Raw genomic sequence first — 13,066 nt, 5'->3', positions numbered from 1 at the left:
AATAATGAAAAAAAAACTAAAATTTTTTTAAAAAATAAGAAAAATTAATAAGAACGAAAACAAAAATGTGGAAAAAAAAAATTCGCATAATATGTGTGTATATACATACCACATCATTAAATTATTTTAATAATAAAAAAACATTAAAAACTGAAAATCTTTTAAAAATAACAAAAAATCAGATTATTTTTTTAAAAAAATAAAAGATTGATTTTTTTAAATTTTAAAAATAACAAAAAATCAGATTATTTTTTTCAAAAAATAAAAGAAAAAAGCAGAAAAGACATTTAGATTTTTTTCGAAATTTAAAAAATTAGAAAAAATTTAGGATTTTTTTCGAAATTTAGAAGATATTTAAAAATACTGGAATTTAATTTTCAAAATAAATAAAATGTTTAGATTTTTTTGCGAAATAAAAAAACTGGAAAATATTTAAAATTTTAAAAATTTGGATATATATTTTTTTTAAATCCAATTACAATCGAAAAATTAAATTTTAAAAATATATAATCTGAAGAAAAAAAATTGATTTTAGTTTAATTAAAAATTTAGGAAAAAAATCTGAGAAGCTTGAATTACATAGGAATATTTTTGTAAAAAGAATTACTAATGCGTGTAAAATTTTAAAAAGTGTCTTATTTAAGAGACATTAAAATTTAAAAAGTGAGTACCTCAAGTTGCTCTTCCAATCTCTTTTGAACTAAAATTGATTTTTTTTTCTTCAGATCATATGATTTTCAAAATTTAATTTTCATATTGTAATTGGATTTTAAAAAATATATATCCAGATTTTTAAAATTTTAAATATTTTCCAGTTTTTTATTTCGCAAGAAAATCTAAATTTTTTATTTTGAAAATTAAATTCCATTATTTTTAAATATCTTCTAAATTTCGAAAAAAATCCGAACTTTTTCTAATTTTTTAAATTTCGAAAAAAATAATCTGATTTTTTCTTTTATTTTTCGAAAAAAATAATCTGATTTTTTGTTATTTTTAAAATTTAAAAAAAATGAATCTTTTATTTTTTTAAAAAAATAATCTGATTTTTTGTTATTTTTAAAAGATTTTCAGTTTTTAATGTTTTTTTATTATTAAAATGATTTAATGATGTGGTATGTATATACACACATGTCATGCGAAATTTTTTTCTTATTAATTTTTCCAATTTTTTTAATTTTTTTCAGTATTTTATTCATTATTTTCAATTTTTATTAATTTTCCCTCTTTTTTTAATTTTTTCAAAACAAAAAAAAATGGAAAAAAAGAAAATGAATTAAAAAAATAAAAATAGACTTAATATTACTTTTGGCCCCCTATGTTTGCCAAAGTTGCGATTTTGGCCCCTCACATAAGTGATGTGGGTGCCATGTCAGCGTGGACCAGGTCAAAAATGACCATGGGGGCCAAAACTGCAACGAAAACGAAACATATAATGGATGTCAAAAGTGCTATTAAGCCTAATATTAATGGATGTCTACTTAGTTATAGTATTAGTCAAAGAGTCATAGGGTCATTGGTATTGACACATTTATATGTCACTGTTTTCTCCTATAAATATGACTCCTATGGTCACAAAAATCACACAACTGTTTTAAACCCTATGTTATAAAGTTTGTTTTCTGCTCAGGTGTTATCAAATTTTTTACATACTAGACCATTGACCCGTGCTGACGCACGGGTCATACGAAAGAACAAATATAGCGCAAATATGAAAGTAAACATTTTACTTGAATCGAAAAAATAGTATAGTTCAATTCATAAAATAAATTGCCAGAAACCTTTGTAATGTACCATATTAAACAATTTCCATGACATCGACCCTATTACGGTAACATAACACATAAATTTAATGACATAGTTTATTGAAGAAAAGAAAATCCAACGTCTGTCGACATAAAAATAGTACCAATATTGCTGATAAATAAGAGAACTGCTACAATGGGGTAAAAACAAAATTTAGCTTGTAAACCTTATCATATAGAAGAACTGCTACACATTGTGGTAAAAACAAAATTTGCTGATAAATTTGCTGATCATTGCATATTTATCAAAGCAATTTCTTTCTTATGGTCACCTGAAGAAGTATTAATCCAATTAAGCTTTTGTCTAGCCTTTTCTTTAGAAGTTTTAAAATGTTGTTATTAAATCTCTAAATTAATAGTATACTTTTTGCAATGAAGTTACCAATTCATCACAGTTTGGTTAACTGTTTACTAAAGCCAATTAACAAACGATTGGGCAGGGCATGATGATTTAGAAAACGATTTGCTTACTGATTTTCATTAAAAATAGCTTAATTTGTTATGCACATTGTGTTTACTTCCCTGCATAAAAAATAGGTCATTTTGTTTCCTAAAGATTGACATACTCATAAGCATGGAAAAATAGGACATTCTGTTAACTAAAGATTGACATATTGATAAGGATGAAACACATGACACAAATTAGTAACCACTGAACAATTTTGTTATGTATCACAGAAAATAATAGGAGATTCTGTTTACTAAGGATTGACATCTTGATAAACATGAAAGAAAATAGTAACTATTTAACAATTTCTGTTTATATCGATGAAAAAAAATGACAGCTGAATTTCTTGACAAAAAATATTTCCAATATTATAAATATTATCATTTTTACTTATGCACTTGCATATTAAAAGTTTGGAGAGCAAAAGTTGGTTATGGCTTCTATATTCTAATGCAGAAATATGGGAAGCAGATAAGGTTAAATCAGAAAATAAGCATTAGGGTTAAAATAGTAAATCTAAGCAATAGGGTTTAGGTTAAAATTAGGGGTAAAATAATCACTCGGGTTAACTTTTATATATAAGAAGATATATAAGGAAGCATATAAGGTTAAATCAGAAAATAAGCATTAGGGTTAAAATAGTAAATCTAAGCAATATGGTTTAGGTTAAAATTTGGGCTAAAATAATCACTCGGGTTAACTTTTAATATATAAGAAGATAAGAAGATATATAAGGAAGCAGATAAGGTTAAATCAGAAAATAAGCATTAGGGTTAAAATAGTAAATCTAAGCAATATGGTTTAGGTTAAAATTAGGGCTAAAATAATCACTCGGGTTAACTTTTACTAGACCATCGACCCGTGCTCCACACGGGTCTTATTACCGTAATATACACGAATAAAGTATACCAAAAAAAAACTGATTTAATAATAAATAGTACAATACAATTGTAATAATATTAACATGCTTAATCATAGATTATGAAATACTCATGCACTGGTTTGCAAATGAGGCAGCCAAATAGGTATATATGAACCATCACAAACTCTGATCCAGCTCCATGAATTTGATGTAAAATGAGGCAGTTATCATAACTCGCACTGGTTTGCAAGAAAGAATGCAAAAATGGCGCATTCACTGGTGGGTACCTTGACCTGAAATAGGTGCTTCTAGCTTTGTGATCCATGGTTTTACTTCCTTTGATTCCTTCTTCCGTTGGACTTGGAATCTGAATGATCACTCACTCTTAACAGTATCAGAAATCTCCTTTTGCGTCTCCATGTCAGCACTTCTGGCATTACTCTTCCTGCGTCTTCGATCCTGAAACATCAAACTCTTTATTTGAGAAATAGATCAACTTAAATATCTTAAAATGGAAAAAATGCTTTGTAGTAATGATCATAGATTATTCAGTGACAGTTTCTTTGGACAGGAATTTTGAAGGAAGTTGCAAGAAACCATATGGAAAACAAAAGTGAAAATACGGATATTTAATAATAAAATAAAGACCAAGATTGTATGCTTACCTATGAGTGCCTTCAATGCAAAAACCAAAAAGTCTAACCAAATTCTTGTGCCTCACATGACCAATAGCCATAATTAAAAAACAGATTATATATCATTATTGAATAGCAAATGGAGAAAGCACTTACATAGAAAAAGATGCGTTCCTTTATTACGAAATAAGCTGCTAGAGAATTTGTAAGCTCGTCTGAAGAGGGAGACTTCATTACCAGGTAGACAATTATTCTTAAGCTAAGATCTCAATACTGGAAAGGCTTGGTAAAAGAAAAAGAAAACTTCAGCATCTTCAAACTACATAAATGAAGCAACAAAAAATTATTGAAAAAGGATTCATACTCATCCTGCATAAGTACTTTTATAGTTGTTTATATCTTCTTAAATATCAAGTACCATATTGTGTTAAGTATCCAGACCAAGTATATAGAGTACCATATTGTGTTAAGTATCCATATCAAGTACCATATCGTTGGAACATTTGTTCATCAGCTGGAGTATAAGGAGCTCAAACAGTCACAGAGTTCGCTCATATTGGACTTGCTCTTGATATCTGCAATGAAAGAAAGGTCATGTGATATCTTCAGCATGGCTGCATATAATCTGCAACATTTGCAATGTATTATTATGATTATGATAGGAAACTTAATATTCTAGAGGTTCTTTACTCCAACCCTGTTTGGATAAACAACTTAATCAAGCGCTTACAACATAAGCGCTTATTATAGAAGGGCTATGTATCATATTATTTATATAACAAAAGATAAAATAAAGTCAAACTATTTTCATATAAGCTACAGGTTGTTTTCATAAGCTGAAAACAGCTGATGACACGTCATGCTGTTTCCATAAGCTCCCCCATGAGTCTCATAAATGCTTAAAATAGTAGGTAAGCTTAAATAAGCCAATACAAACAGATACTAACTTATTGTTTGGGGATCATGTTATAACAGATTGCATTGATTGAGCATGCAGTCCTAAAAAAAGGCTGTGTATTTTGAACTTTAAATTTATGAGTATATTAAACAAAGCAACGTAAATAATAAAGTGAACCTGATTCTTTGAACTTGTATCAGTAGTCCATGACCAAGGATGGTTTGAGCCAGATGCCTCGTCGACGTGGCTGATGAAAGTATATGTTCCTCCTGGTTCTTCCTGAATACTATCAATGCCTGGAGGCAGCATTTCTCTAATTATCCATAACAAATAAGCTGACGGCAGAGAAGAACCTAACAATTTAACAAAAAAGTCATTTGCCAATTGCCATGATCAGTAATCAAAATATCAAAGGAACACATTTTGATGAAGGAAATTAGCAGAAGAGATGTAAAGAATGAACTATCAATAATTAAGTAGTAATTAATTACCTATAAATTAATAAATGATCAAGTAAACAAAAGCTTTAATTCCATATATGAACTTTAAATGCAAATGGTAGAAAAGCTGTCAATAGACAGAGAATGAAAACAACATAAGTACAAAAAAACTTACCATTAGTGAAACCAGGAAAAAATAAACTGAAAGGAAACTAAACTTATAGGGATATCTGTGTTCAGAGCTACCAATGCACTTGATGAAAAAGATATGATAGAAATAATTGCTAAACTGATAACCTGCATGCGCAGCAAATCCGTCAAGTATAATCCTTTAATATCGTTTAATATTTATGGACAGGTCCAATTCCTTTAATATAGACAAAAACCATTTCTTGAAATGAACAGGTCTTTTGCTAAGTGATTTTAGAATGAGAAAGGCAAGCCTTTTGTTTCCACCACGCCTATATTTATAGTTAGATAACAGACTTTATTTGATGGTGCATGGGAATATAGATAGAGAATAATTGACAGTAGTGCTTAATTAAATGTTGTGAAGCAGGAAAAAGAAATTCAAATTTTATGGCAGCTGAAAGGTCATATTGAAAAAGGAGGCAAATGGACAGTTAGCAGCTGCATTTATTGCTGTCGTGTGGCTTGTGTGGTAAGCTTGGTAAATCACTTTAGGAGAGAAATGAGGCAAATTCAAATTTCAAAATTTGGAATAAGCATTTAATGAGATACCAAAAGCTTGCAACACACACCAACATTTAATGAGTCCCCATTAGCTTGCAAAGCACTCTTTGGTTAAGTACTTTGGAGGGAAATTAGCAAAGAATTAGGGCTAAGCCAATTGCTTGACCTAATTGGCTTTTAGAGTAAGTAAGATATATAAAAAGATATATAAGGAAGCAGATGAGGTTAAATCAGAAAATAAGCATTAAGGTTAAATCAGAAAATAAGCATTAGGGTTAAAATAGTAAATCTAAGCAATATGGTTTAGGTTAAAATTAGGGCTAAAATAATCACTCGGGTTAACTTTTATATATAAAAAGATATATAAGGAAGCAGATGAGGTTAAATCAGAAAATAAGCATTAAGGTTAAATCAGAAAATAAGCATTAGGGTTAAAATAGTAAATCTAAGCAATAGGGTTTAGGTTAAAATTAGGGCTAAAATAATCACTCGGGTTAACTTTTATATATAAGAATATAAGTTTATCTCTTCTCTCTACTTTTCTTCATCTCTATTCGTGGTTTTGTTCAATTTTTTTTTTTTTTTTTGTGTGTGTCTATTCTTGTTTTGAGGAGTTTCACAACACGTTCAAGGTTACTCCTTTCAATCACATGCCTTGTGTTTTTACGGTATACTAGCGTTGTCACTAGTACTACTTGAAATTAGTAACCAATGTCTGCAGCAGAAAACAAACTTATATAACATGAGGTGTGGTACTCCATTCATCATAAATTATAAGTCGTTTTAAAAAAATAAATTTATTATAAATTATAAGTCGTTTTACAATTAAATTTAAATGTCAATGATAATTAAATTTAAATATTTTGCTATTAAGTTTATAATTTATAGTATAAAATTAACTTTTAAATAACCATAATTTATTGTCTTTAGCAATTTTTCACATATTTTAATTTTATTTTTGGTTGTTTCATATTTTATAATAGGGTTTAAAACTATATATTAATGGAATTGTGAATAAAAAATAGCGAAAAATATGTATTCAAATTTTGATTATATTAAAATAGACCCGCAGTACTATTTTTTTGGAAGTGCGTTAGATTATTATTATTTTGGTAGATTATTGGAAAAAAAACATTGAGGGATTAAAGTGTAGAATTTAACAATAGAGGGGAGGGGAATGTAATTCAAGCATCTCTTAGGGGAGGGGAATGAAATGTTTTCTAATATGTTTTGAATAAGAGGGGAGAGGAGTGTAATTCCGGCATCTTTGAGAGAGGGGTGTGTAATTTACTCTATCTTTTTTTCATATATAATTAAGGGTCTTGCTAACCATTGCCCTCATGGCAATGGTTAAGGTAACCAAAATTAGTAGCTTTACATTGAAAACAACAATTTATAAACTTCTTACATGTTGACTTAACCACTTTTTATCACTTCCCAACACAAAATTTCTATTTTTGTTCCTTTATCCAATGCCCCAAGGGCAATGGTTAGCATTTCCCTATAATTAATTATATTTTTCAATACGTGTGAAATGTCCAAAACATCATATAATTTGGAACGGAGAGAGTATTAACAAACACTCTTTCCGACATTATATTTTTTATTGCTTGAAATTCGTGTGTGAATTCCTCTATTTTAAGAATGAGTACCATATTTAATTAGGTGGAATAAAACCAAATGAATTTAAGTTAAGTCAAATGCTAACGAGTGCTTCCGAGACACTCTTTAAGCACTTAAGTTTTTTATGAAAAGTTGTGCACTTAATGCATTGAAAATTGTAATAGTTGACTTTTTAAAAGAATAATTGTCAAATTTAAGATTCTTAAAAGGTGTCTAGGGACACTCGTTAACAAGACCCTTAAATTAATATCATATGTTGGAATGAACCAAACACTCTAACACGTTTTCTATTGTTGGTTGGTGAATTTTATGTGAGTCTTCCACTTTGAGAACGAGTGGAAGAAAGTGTCACATTATTGATAGCACTTTTGGTAAACAATAGTAATAATATATGTAAGAACTCTAAATAAAATTGATAGCATGAAAAATAAAATTTGATAGCACCATTTTTTTTTTTAAAGAAAATTTGATAACACCTGAGAAGGCATGATTCTTCTCTCACGTATTCATCAAAATGGGAAACCACAAATACAACGTAGGCAAGCCCCGTCTATATTGAGTCCTCCTAAAACAAAATATTCACTCTATAAAATATTTTAAAACTTGAATAGATAGTTAAAAGGACAATTGTGAACTTTAATGACAAGTATTGTAAGTTGATTTAGAACTTGTTTGAATCAATTATAATATGTATTATTATGGATCGATTCATAACTTGCTTGAACAAATTAACAAAGATAATCCCTCAAAAAAAAATTAACAAAGATAAACATTTTTCAGACCTATCAGACGTTGGTGAATGTATGTTTTATTAATAAAAGAAACTATAAAATACAACTAATATCATTGATTTTAATTTAAAATATATATTTAGGATATAATATCAATCACACACAATTGATTTTCTCCGAAAAAAAAAATTGATTTTCTCTCATTATCCATAAATTAAACATGATTTTTAGAATCATGTATTTCAATCACAATTAACAACACCAACTATACAAGTAAACCACCGATATATCTCGCAAAAAATACATATATTTCACATTTCACATTTTTCATGTATTAAATATTACTCTTTGAGTCATGCATATCACATGAGAATAAATATTATATATGTTAAAGTACAAAGTGATTTTAATTTTTAACTCCTGTCGCGCGCGCGCGCACACACACACACACACACACACACACACATATATATATATATATATATATATATATATATAATGTATTTATTATCTATCAAATAACTATTTAAATAATAGCATAAAATTTTCTAACATTCTAATTTTTATAGATAAATTCTAAATAACTTGTATTACCACTTTAAAATTAGACAAACAATTTCAACAAAGTTAATCATTTTTTTTATCTTTCATTTTTCTTCATATGTTATTTTGTTACCATTATAATTATTAACACTAGCGAAAAGACTGGCACTCACGTGCCCGTCTTTCCGCTCTTTTTATTGTGTTAACGTTTGAAAATTATGAACGGTGTTTTTTTTATGAAATTTTAATTTTGGTTAAAACTAAAAATATAAATGTTTGTTGTTTTTAAGTCGTAACAAACAAAACTAACCCTGATTATATATTTTAATGACACCAACAATATAACAAAAAAATATAATCTAAAGACAATCTTTATTATGCAAAAAGTTGTTTAAAAGTATAATTGGGATAGTGAAAAAGTAAATATAAGAATACTCATCTAGTTCGTTACACTTTTTAAATGATAAAGAAAAAAAAACACACACACACACACACATATATATATTCATATCGTGTTTGTAACATTTGTTTTAATATTTAAATTTATTCTTATCTATTTGTTACATGTGTTATTTGTATTGAAAATTGAGGGTATTTTTAAAAATGAAAAATTCAGCCCAAAAGTGTTGAAAGAGGTAATTTTCTTTATATATAGTATAGATATACTTCGATAATGTTTTTTTAGCATTCCTCTTAATATTTATAAATATTATAAAAATTATTAAAAAAAAATTGGTACTCCTTTAAATATGAGATCTTGAGTGAGGGTAATCGCTCATCCCAAGTGCAGTCATGGCCACCACGACTAACAAGTATTATATTATTTCGGAGTCATTAATTTCAACCACAACAGTGACAGATCCATAAATTTTGACTTGCGGGGGCAAAATTTTATATAATAAATATTTATACAAATTTTTAGCAATGCAAAAGTGATAAAATAATAATGGCTATTTACGCCTTTATAAAAAATAACTGTCATTTTTTCCATCCAATCTCTACTCGCACACCCTATTCGTATTATAAAATCTAAAAAAAATGGAGGGTTTATGAGGGTGTTTTAACGTTTTTTTTTGGAGGGTCTTATCGTTGAGGATGGTCTTATCATTGAGAAAAATATTCGAGCTTATAAACACTTTGTCAAAAAAACACTAATACTATTATATATTAAAAAGATTAAAGACTCTTTAACATCTACAAATTAAAATTGTTCTTAACATGTCTTTATATTTATAAAGTATGGTAGATTTTCTCTTTCAACACTAAATTTTCCATCTCTATGTATGTGAAAAAAAATCATTTTAAATTTCATCTCAAATATATTTTCACATTTGATTTTACAAAATTTACGAGAGAATTTTTTTTTTGTGGTATAAATTTTCATTTAACGGGGGCAATCTATTATTTTAGGAGGGAGCAATAATTAAAGAGAAACATTCATTTGGTGATAACTTTTATGATAATTTTCTCTCATACTCATATGACAACATTTTTTACTTTATCTCTCTATTGCTTTGATTTCCGTGCAAATAGTTACTTTTTCTTTGTAAATTATGGTTGTCACATAAGTTGTCAACCAAATTGATTGTTCAAATAACACTTCTCTTAATTAAAATATCAAATAATTAGCAAAATATAATAAGAATAGTGTAGGGGCAGTTGCCCCCAATATACTATGAGTAGATATGTGGTTGACTACCAACAAATGCACGAACCACTAGTATATCTTGCAAACAATATATATATGTTAATTTATTAATATAACTATTTCAGTCATGCATGTCATGTGAGAATAAATATTATATCTGTTAAAAATACAAAGAGATTGTAAATTTTAACCTTTATATTTATGTAATATGTGTCCATATGTAATATGTTTCTATTATTTATCAAATAACTGATTTTTATTTATTAAAAATATTATATATTTTACGGGAAGATTATACATTACATTATTTACCGCTTTAAAATTAGATGAGAAACATCAACGTCATTAATTATTTGTTCATCTATTATTTTCTATTTTCTTTTCTTTATTTCTTCTTTTTGCACAAATGCGTAAAATAAAAGACATTTTACAAACACATAATTATGAAAAATAATAATTAATCCTTAGATTTTAACATATGCAATTATAAAATGAGATATTCTTGCATGAACTCTTACCTAAGAGATTATTCTTACACCCAACCAATAAAAAGATGACACATGTTATTAACTTTAAAAAAAATGTGATATTAATTAAGGAAATGGAAACAAGAAATGGTGGTGGGTGGTTTTTGTTGGTTAAAGAAAGTGGAAAAAGGAGAGAGAAATATTAAAAATAATGAAAAAAATTATGATATTAATTATTTTTATTATTTTAATGAGATGTTTGATTTTAATTGGTTGGGTGTAAGAATGATCTATTAGGTAAGGGTTCATGTAAGAATTTCTCTTATAAAATTAGTGTCATATAGGGCGACCACTATTGTCAAGTCGAACAAGGAAAAGTAAGAATGAATTGAGAAGATTTCCAATTAAATTAAGTAAACTATTTAGTTTACTTGCTTTTAAGTTGAGGTATCGTCGACGTCACCGCTGACAACATTTGTCAATGGCACCGTGCGACACAAAATAATATATTGTAGAGTAATAAAGTTAGCGATAGACAAGAAGTCCTTTTTGAACAAGCCGGACAATAAGTCCTTCCGCCACTACACCTTTCCTACCGCTACTACATCTCCTCCAAGATACCAAGAACCCTGCAATGCCTTCTGCCACTGCACCTTCTCCAAAATATCAAGAATTTCTTTTGTAGGATTGTTATTGTTGAATTCGACAACTTCGTCAAGATTTTTCGTTTTCCTTGTATTAAAATTCCAATTAAAAAAATACTTATTGTTTCCTTCACAAATTTTTCATTTTCCTCATTTTTTTTCTTTTACGATTCTCTTTAATAAAAGGATTCATTTAAAGAAGCGTTGCAGTTATTATATTTCTTGAAACATTTTTCGCTTGATCTAACGTTTTTCGTGAGAAAATTGCTTGAACTAACGATGGTCCCTGTCTACACCCTATTCGTTGATCATCTATTAAAGTTTTGAGAAATCAAATTCCAAAAATTCATCACTAAATGAACAAAGTCAGGATAAGGTGAATTTTTTAATTGTAATACGGAGTTCTTCAATTATGTTTTTTGGGTTCTTAAGTGAGCCTCAACTATAGAATAAAATGCACAACAAGTTTTTTCCTAACAAAATAATTGGGTATGATATTAATTATGTTTCCTTTCACCTCAGTTGTTTTTATATGAGATATAACAATGTTCTCTTTTGTTGGAGTAATCATGTCTTGGTTCTTTTCTCATCTAATCTCGCTGATTTGATACATATTAGAAAGATATTCACATGCATATTTCTATAATATAACAAATTAATTTTACTATGCTTCGTCTAAAAGGTTCACTCTGACTCTATAGTACAACTAAAGAATGTCTTTCACTATCAAAATGATAGGCTAAATTTTAAAATAGTCTTTTTAAATTATGTCATGTCATGATGTAATTGAAGTTGAAGCAACAATTACATAGTTAAGTGAGTGTTCTCCTTCATGTTTGTTTTGATGCTATCTAACATTGTTTTTTAACTAAATATTTTATTGTATTTTTAGTACTGATATAAAACCATTTCACTTGTACACCATAAGTTTCAAGTTCCACCAATTACTTGAAATATAAAAAGAATATTGTTTTTTTATTAACGATTAAATATGTTTTTAGTCCCTAATAAATTACAAGCTTTTAAGTTTAGTCTCTACAATTTTTTTTTTCACTTTTAGTCCCTATTTACATTTTATAGGGACTGTTTTGGAAAACTAAAAATGTCCATTTTTTGTAAAAAGTTTTTAAAATATGGACTATTCTTACGAAAACCAATAAGACAATTTGTAGAATTATTATCATCAGCAACAACCAAATTTCTAGTTTCTTATTCTATTCATACTACTAATCTACTATATACTATTATTTCTTTCCAGAAACAAGATTAAAAGATTTTCTTCCATTCTTTTTTAAATAAGCAAGTTATGTGAGGAGAAAACTACCACCTTGTCCGACACTAAAACAAAAATGTCATTCATAAATGTTGATGTGACTATAAGAGAGAAAATTTAAGGAAAACAAATCATATCTAAACCTTATATTAGTTGATTCGGTGTTGTTTAAAAGGTGATGTTCACAATACATAACACTTCTAAAAAACAAACAAAAAAAGAACTCTGTTTTCTTTTACAATTAAAATGATGAAATATGGTATATATTGATTTGATTTTCCTAATCAGCATATGAGCATATCATGATGATGTGTGTAGAGGGAAGTTACTTGCGTAATACAGAACCATCAGCAGCATGA

The 13,066-nt window shown here is 27.7% G+C and overlaps 1 long non-coding RNA gene across 8 annotated transcripts; it reads right to left on the bottom strand.

The window, feature by feature from the left end:
* Positions 1-3,154: 3,154 nt before the first annotated feature.
* On the bottom strand, positions 3,155-5,966 carry LOC146940658 (uncharacterized). Of its 8 annotated transcripts, XR_015032116.1 has the most exons (4): positions 5,304-5,966; positions 5,137-5,212; positions 4,823-4,998; positions 3,155-4,322 (listed from the first exon to the last, which is right to left on the bottom strand). It is a non-coding gene; the product is annotated as an uncharacterized LOC146940658 (long non-coding RNA). The 8 variants fall into 8 exon arrangements; XR_015032110.1 differs by having other exon boundaries at positions 3,155-3,571; positions 3,778-4,322; positions 4,823-5,966; XR_015032113.1 differs by having other exon boundaries at positions 3,155-3,821; positions 3,904-4,322; positions 4,823-5,966.
* Between the last annotated feature and the right edge of the window lie 7,100 nt (positions 5,967-13,066).

This window comes from Medicago sativa, chromosome 3 (genome assembly GCF_051527215.1).
Source record: "Medicago sativa cultivar Bolivia chromosome 3, Bolivia_mono, whole genome shotgun sequence".
NCBI lineage: Eukaryota > Viridiplantae > Streptophyta > Magnoliopsida > Fabales > Fabaceae > Medicago > Medicago sativa.
The sequence above is the reverse complement of the archived record's forward strand: the minus strand, read 5'-3'. Positions and strand labels throughout refer to the sequence as shown.